Genomic DNA, 10,680 nt, shown 5'->3' with positions numbered 1-10,680 from the left:
TCAAGGGCATATTCCAGAAATGCTACTGCCGTATTGGAATATTTTATATACTCGGACATGCAGGATGGATTAGATAGATCCAACGCGATACCACGCATGAGTCGTTCTTGTGCCTGGCTGTAGAACAACCATCCCAGGAAACGACCGGAAACCACCTTTCCTTTCAGTTCGAACATCATGAAACATTCACTAAGAAAGTTCTGAAGCTCTTCCCTCTGACCTTCCATCCTGTACACTCTAGCCAATGGTGAGGCTAACATCATGGTAAGCAGTTCATACTTGTTGGACTCCTTCGCCCTATGCAATCCCTTGGCTATACAGTCCTTTGCCTGTTCTAAGTCACGTCTCAAGATAGCTTGATTGGCCTGGAAATACAGGGCTAAACATACTAAGCTGATGTCTTCTTTACATTCCAGAATGCAGCACAGTGCTGACAGTTTATCGCTCTGAGCTAGATTGTACAAATTAGCTGCCTGGTTGAAGAAAAATTTCTCTCGTTCGGACAGCGATTTTCATATCCTCGTTTAGATTGTTCGATGAAGACTTTTCTTAAATCTCCAACCGTATTGTCGGTTTCACTCGTGTCCGACTTCAAAAGAGATATTGTCGTCATCTTGCTATTGAAAGGGCGTTCAGATCCTCAAATGCAGCAGACTAATGTTGGAATCTGATAAAAAGTGGAAAATATATCTTTCAGTTCTTTCGAGAAAGTTTACTTTTTCTACAGCTAAAAGAAGTTGATCTATTTTCTAGAATTTTATTACTAATCTACGCACTGTTAACAGAGTTAGGGCAGATGACCTATTGTCATCATGCACCATCCGTCGTCTTGCGCCGTGCGTAAACTTTTCATTCATACGACTTCTTCTCAATGACCGAAAAGGCCCAGGGTACTGATATTTGGCCTGTAGCATGCTGGAATGAAGGGCTTCCAGGTTTTGTTCAAATCAATGACCTTGACCTTTATTCAAGCGACTAAAAATAACTAATTTGTGATAATTTATAAAAGCGCTTGATCATAATGACAGTTTGAGATAATACATTATATACTTATACTTATCCATCTACCATCCCTTAATAAGGCAGCTGAAATACACCCGGTAAACAATCAACGTAAACACTTACCTCCACCAGGATGTCGATATATCTTCTCTTGATATTCAACGTCACCAATAAGATTTCTAACCAACGGTTTTAATCCACAAAAATTATCTTAATAACAATACATGCATTCACAAATTCAGTAAAATTTCCATTTTCCTCTAAAATTTTGACAGGAAATTATACAAAAAGGATGAATAAGTCAATTTACTCCTATGACTATCTTTAGAACCACCTGTCGACTGTACATGTAAGAGGTAACATAACGAAAAACATATTTTTTAGACATTCGTTAATATATAAGACATTTACCTATACTGTAAATCCACAGTCCATTGTGAGAACTAAAATTAGAAACAGACAAATATGGCCCTGCTCCAAATCCGACAAATGAACCCAAACTACAAATCAGTCATGGTTATGCATGACACAATAGCGGGTTCAAATCCTGGTTCAGATTGAAACTATGGTGCTTAATTTCAATAAACAAATTAACAATGACGTAATTAGATATTGATCAGCATAAAAAGACAGGAATGGAGACATGCGGTACCGTGGAAATTTCCACAAGTATAATGGATATGTATTATCTTACTTCTGCATAGAGTCAATGTATTTAACACATATCCTTTGAATTTTGAAAAAAATATAAGGAAAACGTAACTATTGGCACCAATTAAGTATTTGAAATTAATAAATAATAAATAAAATGTACCCATTCGGATTTAAAACAAAGAATATTTTTTAATACAATGACGTTACATTATTGAAATCACGAGCTCGAGGCGTGAATATATAACGTCTAGCGACCGACCAATTATGACTCTAAAATAATAAGTATTGCATCGCGATATTTGTACCCTATTGTGTTATTTTCAGACGAAATGCAACCTTCAATACCGTAACTGTTATTAAGTAGGCGTACGTGAGCCATTCTTCAATGGTAATTTTCCATTTGGTGCCAATCTTCGAGCTCGTGTATCACGTAATCAATAAAAATACATTTAAATAGAAATTTCCACGGTTTAACTTGAGAAGACTATTTTGTGTTATGGAGATAAATACAAACTAAATGCACTCTAGATAAGGTAGCAGAAAACAGTAGATTTGGACAATCTATGAAAATCAGGCGCATGCCTTAGAAATATAGATACAAATGTATATAGTCATTTTAAAGCTGTAAAAATTATCTGTACTGAAGTATATATTTTATATAATTAATCTGCACAACTTTTGCAATCACAATTTGATATTTTGAAAAAGATTTGCCCATATTCTGCGCTAATAACAAAAAATACCTTAAAATTGCAAAATATTATGATTTTTAGCCCAAAATTGCAGAAAATTGTACACAATTTATTTTCTTAAGACCTGCCTTGAATTGAGAACTTTTATCATAATGGCAAAATAAGCTAATTATTTCATAGGTCAATGTTGTTGGATTTTTCAAATGGATTTTCCTTCAAGTAAAGCTAGCATTTCCGGTCAAGACACACTTCCGGAGGAGCCCAGAATTGTATATTTCAAAAAAATGAAACTGAAATCAAACCCTCCATATTGGATGTACCAATTTCACAATCTATTTGATTTTTAATTTTTTATGCATGGTTCAAAACAGGGGCTCCCCACTTAATAAAAATCCGGAGAAAGGCTGTTCTTCTCTGGTCTGCTACCTAAATCGTGAAGCGAGTATGACGAGAGTACACACAGGTTTTTGTGTTCATAAGATGAAAAACAAATTCAAATAAATCCTTTAAATTTAATCTAACATAAACCATTGCTTCATTTCCAATTTCAATGTCATACTTGTTATCTACAAAAGCATTTCACAGTTGTTTCAGCCGACCAGAATCTACGTTACAAACGGCAACTTTTTTCTTCTCCGTGGATATTTCAGCATATTCGTTACAAGCGAGATTGAATTATATGATACCATTCATCAACGGTAACCTTGCTTTAAGGCCTAAAAGGTGTAGAATATATATTGAAATATGGGAAGAGAGCTTTAAGGCATAAACGGTGTAGAATCTCCAGAGATAAAGGCAGTACCATCTATGTTTCATTGACATCACCTGCAAGGTCAATCTAGGTCATATCGGGGCCATGCTCCAAATATCCATAGTCCAAACCTATCGTAAAGGACCCGCAGCTGAGTCAACTTGGTTTTTTTCGGACATAAATAATGTCAATTTTTACACTTTCTTTGCAAACAACTTAGTTTTCGTGTGTGATGAAATGTAGTTAGGCATCTGATTAAAACACATCCTTAATCTCACTCCGTTATAAAGGATCTGACAACATACCATTTAGGGTTCTGATTATCTTTTGGATTGGCTGGTCAAATTGCTACTTCTAAATTTCTTGACGGAAAAAAAGTTAACGGGATCAGCCAAAGTCATTTTAGTGTATGTAGTCATTTCTAGGTTACATTCAAGTATTATCAATTAAACTAATAATCCACTTTCCGTTTTTTCACTATCATGTTAAGTGTATTGAAATAAAATCAAGTAGACTGAGAATGATATCAATAATATTTATTCACAATAAATTCCATACATATGTACGCCATAACACGCATTAACTTTATATACAAAGAGATCTGCAGTAACGCGCGATGGGATGGTAAGTATATCTAAATTGTAATTTTCTACGTATGCCCTACAGTCACTTCCTTTACCAAGGTATACAATTTGTATAGTAACCATCATTAAGAACCAATAAGGACAACGCCACATTATAAACCAGTTTGATTTGATAACGACCTCTATCATAACGATGTCAGATTTTAAATACAAAAGTAAATAAGCAGGTGATATATGGAAAATACCAACTAATCGATTTTACATGTATATACTAATAATTAATTTTTATTTGTTTTCATGTGGTGAAAAGACCTATTGTTTTTGTTCTGTTTATTATTATTATTATTATTATTCTACACTTTTTTGTGTCCAAAAGATCTTCAAAATGGTAAGAGGTATGCCCAATGGCCTTATTGTTATATTGTATGGCATGAGTTGAAGGGGTGACCGCAACATTTTTAAGTAGGTCAAGAATCCAAGATGACGTCATACCTAAAAAGTTTAAAACAGCCATAACTCAAACACCGTTTAAGATACAGCAAATGTTTTTGATGTTTAATGTAGATCGTATAAAAGACTAACTTTTATTCAATTACAGCAATTAGGTCAAAGGTCAAACAAAAAAGTTCGCTATGGGGTCAAAGTTCACGAATTTTTATTTTTTTGATTTTGCGAAATTTCTTTTTACATATCGATGCAGAATGTCATTCTGATGAATTTGGTGTCTTTTATTTTTCGGTAGCACTTCCGGTTAATGCTGTATGCCATTTTGAACAATCCTTTGATCTTTGCTAAATTCCCGCCAAAATGTTTAACATTATATATTGTCGAACTGAATGACTTATATAGTCTGCAATTGCTATAGAAAAGACCCCTCTAATGTTCTCTAACGTTTGATATGATTTTCATCTTCATCAAAAAAACAAAATGGCCGCTATGACGTCATATCTTAAAATTAAAAAATGCTTATAACTTACTAACAGGTCTTTTTACAGATTTCATCCAATAATATTTTTTGCAGATAATCTTAAGCGTAAACTTTTTCTCTCTACATGTTATTACAAAAAATGGCAACTTCCGGTTTTCGGTAAGGGTCAAATGTTAAAGGTCCTGTTTTTAACAATAAACTTGAAAACTTTTCTCATGAACTTCTGTAAGGTCTAGGATCTTCATATTTCATATATAAGATGTCCAGGGGATGGGCTATAAAGTCAGATACTAGGAATGACCTTGACCCATATTCAAGTTCACAGGGGTCAAATACACATATCATAAATAAATTGTTTAAATGGTCATAACTAACTTATCGTTGGTTTTTCAGCTTTCATGCAATTATGTTATTTGAAGATAATCTACAGGGTAATGTTTTTCTTTCTAATAATAACTTGTTATAACAAGAGATCCCAGAGGGATCTTGGCGCCCACCATTGAGTGAACTTTATTGGATCTTTGTAAGACTGATCTTTTCTCTGCTTTTCCTTCTTTCCCTGCTTCCTCCACCTGTCGGCCATGTTGTTTTCCGATTGGTCCCAAAATGCAATATGCATAACTAGGGACCAAGGGGAACCTACACATGAAATTTCAGAAAGATCCCTTTAGTACTTTCTGAGAAATAGCGATAAGAAACTTCAAATGACAAAATCCAAGATGACGTTAAGGCGCATTCGATCTCGTTATCATTTGCTCGAACGAATTTGGAAATATGAATTGGATTAAGATGAGAGTTCTCTTCGGCTGATCAAACTTCATGCAGATCTTCACTAAAACACTTTTATTCAGGGCTGAAAGTCAAGGTCATTTATTGGTTACAACTTCAAAACCCATGCATTACCTAGTTCTTAACTTACCTGGCAATGACGGTATTGTAAACTAAATATAGTGAAAAGCCCGCCAAATTGTCTATGACTAATAATTAATTTTTATTTGTTTTCATACTAAATCCGACTTTCTGATTGGCCGATATACCTTTTCTTCATAAGTAGGATATACTACATGTATTAAGAAAATAATCCGAGAATGGCGCGAAAACCCGACGTTACATGACGTCACAATAGTAGAGACGTCGATGTTGCGTATTGATTTAAAAAATATATCAATTGGAAAGTCAATGGAATCGTATGTTTAAACATATTTTATGTTATCAAGTAGTCTGAAAAATTTATTATAAGCATTGATGTAACTATGGTTTTACTTAATCGGGTAATCAAATAAACTTTGTTTGCAATTTTTGGTGAGAATCCGCTACGATTCACACGGTTTGCAAACAAAATTTCTTTCATATGAGAACGCCACATTAGAAACCAGTTGGATTTGATATCGATCTGTGACATAATGATGCCAGATTTTAAATAAAAAAAGTAAATAAACAAGTGATATAGGGAAAATACCCAACTGATCGAGTAATATACATTTATGTACAAATAATTGTAAAATAATATAACGAAAGCCATAAGCTGCTATTCTATGTATGTTCTGAGCCAGTGCAAGGGATTTCAGAAAGCTTTAATTTATTTGCAGTTTAATTAAACACCAGATACTTTTTTTTGCGAAATGATATGATTATCATCTTTCACGCCATTATCATTTTTGTAGCAGAGTTACAGTTATCTGTTCTATCATATATCAAAAAGTATCATTTTTTAAACTTTAATAACTGAACATCGACACTAAATATACAAAGTCATCAAACTGAAAAACAAGAAGAAATATCTGGTCTCCGAAAATATCCCCTGATTTAGAATGGGCTAAATTAAACCGTCTGGCCGTTATAGGAAGAATGTTGATGTGTGATTTGGTTAACATAACCAGTGTGTACCTTTTCAGAATGTTTGATGTTGTCGACAACCTTTTGCTGATTTCTCAAGTGCATGTTCCCTGTAATGTAAAATACTGAACTTATTGTATTTCGTTACATTTTATATCGTATAGCTGTTGTGTACGCGATAAATCTAAAAACGCTTATACTAAATTTTGAAGATTTTCAAATTTTCGCGATCATAGCAATGTCCTGCGAAATCGTAAAAACAGTATTCACTCGGATATAACCAGTTAAATGGTATAATAGTAATATCGAAAAGTTAGAAGGATGTCATTGGATAATAAATGCGAATATAGCTTCATGCTATTGAATTCAAAACCATGCATGATCATTGGAATAAACACTTGAGTTCAATATATTTTATTGTCAGTATACAAGACATGTCATTATAGTAATTACTTGTAGGTCTGGCGTCGTAGAGTTCTTTCCGTTTCCTTGTCACTTCTTCATATTCCATACAATTATATTCCAACGCCAGGTCATGAGCCTCCTCAGCTGAGTTGAATGCATCCTCCAGTTCACCAGTGCGAAAGTAGTAGTCAGACATTGCCATAAAATATAGAATTCTGATCACCTTACAGTGACCGATGTTTTTAAGATACCAAAGTTTCTTTCGGCTTCTTTCATATTGGATGGAGTAGGTGGATCAGTACTGTCTACAGTATGGGCTCTGTCGCCGCAACGAAGAATAATAATATTTAGTTGGCAAAGTGCATGACCCATTCCAAATGTTTTGTCTAATGTCTCACTTTCATTAAACATGTGTATCGCGTGATTATAATAACGAATAACATCTTCAGCATCGGTTTGTATCCTCGCTTTATTGTAGAAAAGCCAGCCGAGGACAAAAGTTGGAAATGACCTTCCTACTCTATCTATCATTTGAAAACACAAATCTAGGAAATTTCGAAGTTTGTTGATGTTATCTTTCATGAAAAGTATTCTTGCTCGAGCTGAAGCAAATAGCAGAATGAATAATACAGGTTTTCCCGATAGGTTTGCGGCTTTAAGTCCATATTGCACATGCTTTTCTCCCGCTTCCACATCTCCTTGTAAGATGAATGAATGTGCTTGAAAATAATGCACCATACATTCGTGATCATTTCTCGCACGATTGTCTTTCGTCAAAGTGTTATATTGGTTAGCTTTGGTATTAAAGTACTGAAGCTCCTTCGCAGAAAAGTTGGTATCATTATCATTGGAGCATAACCTAAACCAGAATGGCATTTGAGAAATCAGTCCCAACAGCCACCTAAAACAACATCTCCGTCTCCTCCTGCGGATATTAATCCTATCCTCTTTTTTCTGTTCACACTCCATATTGGTATTAAAGCTGGCCAAATTCCAGTCAGCGAAGTACGAACGGTATGAACAATCACCAGCAATGAAATTATTTCTTCGGATGTTACATGTCGCGCTAGGTAACTATGTACCTGTAAAAAGGTAAATTATATATATACACATTTTAAGAGAAAATGCATGCTTCACAAACAGGATAAAAATTAAAAAAATATTTAAGTATACAAATATTTAAGGAATAAATAAGGCATAGCAACTTAATACATTACAAGAATTACGCATAGCTTGAAAAGAGAATAAACAAAACAAATTAGTGCAGGCAGTTGAATAATAACCGGTAAATACAAGAAAATAAGTTCAATCATAAAAAGGGAACTGAAATAAGTAACTCTATGATCACTAAATTTAATCTAATTCATTTTGAATTTTGTAATTCATCCTACGAAATGAGGATATTTTACAGTTAATAATGTTTGAACATAGGATTTTTTTCATAAGAAATAATCTTTACATAAACATTCTTACCGGTAAATTTTTATGTTATCCTTTTTTTTTCCCCAAAAGTATTCAAGAACCAATACCTGAAATCAAAGTCTTTTCAAGAGTAAGATATGGTACAGTATACCTATAGGAACACCCGAAGCTATTGAAATATATAAATAGGTTAAATGCAACGGTAGATATGTTTTTGGCATTACTGGAATATCCGATCTCAAATAATTAACACATATATTTTAGTTGTTCCTATTAATAATTGGTGTCATAAACGAAGTCCTCCATTGGTGTCAATATCTACAGTTGGTGTTCTTATGAGTCAGGTTGGCTGCATGATCTTAGATAAATAGTAAACAATACACAATACATCCAAATATACAAAAGGTAGTGTTTCGAACTTTGTAAAGCTGCATTACATCTTTCAATGTATGTAATGTTATTCAGTTGCATAATCATAACAATATTAGTCGTCAATTGGGTACGGTATATACATTTTAAAATGTCTTAGCTGATAACATGTTTAATGATATACAGATGCAACAGGTGTCCTTTATTAAGAGTTGTCATCTTACACACGACTCGTTTGTAGACTAAGATGCATCATACACAAGTGATTTGATGATCATATGAGGTATTGACGGGATATTATCTGATGATGTATTGAATACTATTGAGAGAAATGAAAAATGAGGCTAATTGTGACGTGGTTAAAATTGAGAGTATTTACCATTCATTATATCCATACATTAAACATTGGGAAAAGCATCGTGTAAGTAAAGCGTATGACAGCATTGAGTACATAACGCGGTAAGACTTATTTTATCTTGTTGATGTGAAGATGCTTTTAAAGGTGCCGAAGATCTTTTGGTAAAATACCTGACTTAAAAATTGGTCATGGCATGTGTCAACAACCAGGAATGAATAGAGTTCTCATTGTTTTGTAACCACTCAACGACTGTGTATGTATGAGGCAGATTTTTAAAATAAATGTATTCTTCGTAATTAATTTAAAGTAGATAATATGCATTTTGTAAGGACATGAAAGAGACGCTACATTGTATTGAATTAAAAATAGAACCAGGCATGAATATATATACATGTACGTACTTATTATTGATAACGTGTATCGAGTTCTCGTTAAAATTATTACGGTGTATTACAAACATTGTGGTTCTGCTCAATTACCGACCAATTGTTCAATGGACAATGGCGCACACATGTTAAATAGTTTGTGTATATTTTCATGCGTGTTCTAAATAGAATATCGTTACATAATTTAAATTGGTGACCTTGAGAGGTTTAAAGAAATCATGATATTTTTTACATTCTTTCCCAAATGTGGAATTTGTTTTTGTCTTCCATCCATGAGTAATTTTGAGGTATTGAATGTTAACAAAGATCCGATTTAATAAATGGCTTGCAATATTTTGTGTGAGGTTAGTTCATATCATTTAAAGATGCTTCACCGCTGAGAAATGGTATTTTTTCACTATCAAAAACAGGACCAGATGATTTAGTATTTTTCTTCAGTTACAAAAGTTACTTACTTTACACCATTACCACCATTGAAAATTTTGAGCTTCTCATTTTACTTTAATTTAAAAATGTGAAAAATAAATAATTGCATCCCGAAAATATTTGGTGGCATTATATCCTATATGGAATTAAGAACTGATTGTGCGTGCACCAAAGGCAAAATAAATTATCTTATAATATTTTTTGTATTATTTAGATATATATATACACGATTAATCACCAATTACTGTTCTAAGGATGAATATCATTTATGCTCTGTCGGCGATGGAGCATCTTTAAGTTGTTGTTTCAATAAAGTAGTTGCATTTAGTTTATTTTACGCCCCTTAACTACCATGATCATTTATTGACGTGATATATTAAGAAAGCTGGAATACCTGGAGAAACGCCACCTACCTACAATTAATATATGACAACTGTCCTTCGCACGATCCAGAGTTGGAGAGTTATTGGTAAGATGTGTGACACTTTAGCCATTCCCCCATCTCAACCCCTGATCTAATAGCGTAGACGTAGACGTTATATATAGAAATAGAGTTTTACATATCCACCTCTGTTTTAAGTCGATAAGATTGGAGGAGTTATTTCTCTTTCAAAACTAATATACCAACACATTTAAGCCGTGTTAATGAAATTAGTCTGAAATCATTATCAACATACAAATGTAACTTTCAGCAAGTTTTATAAATTGTTTTCATAAATTTAAAAGTTTAGCTTGCTACATGACTCGATATTTCAAATTATGTACCATTTTTCACGAAACAGAAATACACCAACACTGACGATTGGCAAGACACAAATTAACAGCTGAATAAACAAAATAGCTTGGTGATATTTTATAGTACAATTT

At 33.4% G+C, this 10,680-nt stretch overlaps 1 long non-coding RNA gene across 1 annotated transcript; it reads right to left on the bottom strand.

Moving 5' to 3' along the window:
• Positions 1 to 5,602: 5,602 nt before the first annotated feature.
• Positions 5,603 to 8,776, bottom strand: LOC138327656 (uncharacterized). Its single transcript, XR_011209082.1, has 3 exons — positions 8,326 to 8,776; positions 6,901 to 7,934; positions 5,603 to 6,557 (listed from the first exon to the last, which is right to left on the bottom strand). It is a non-coding gene; the product is annotated as an uncharacterized lncRNA (long non-coding RNA).
• Between the last annotated feature and the right edge of the window lie 1,904 nt (positions 8,777 to 10,680).

Source organism: Argopecten irradians, chromosome 1, assembly GCF_041381155.1.
Source record: "Argopecten irradians isolate NY chromosome 1, Ai_NY, whole genome shotgun sequence".
Classification (NCBI taxonomy): domain Eukaryota; kingdom Metazoa; phylum Mollusca; class Bivalvia; order Pectinida; family Pectinidae; genus Argopecten; species Argopecten irradians.
This window is presented reverse-complemented; position numbering and strand designations above follow the sequence as displayed.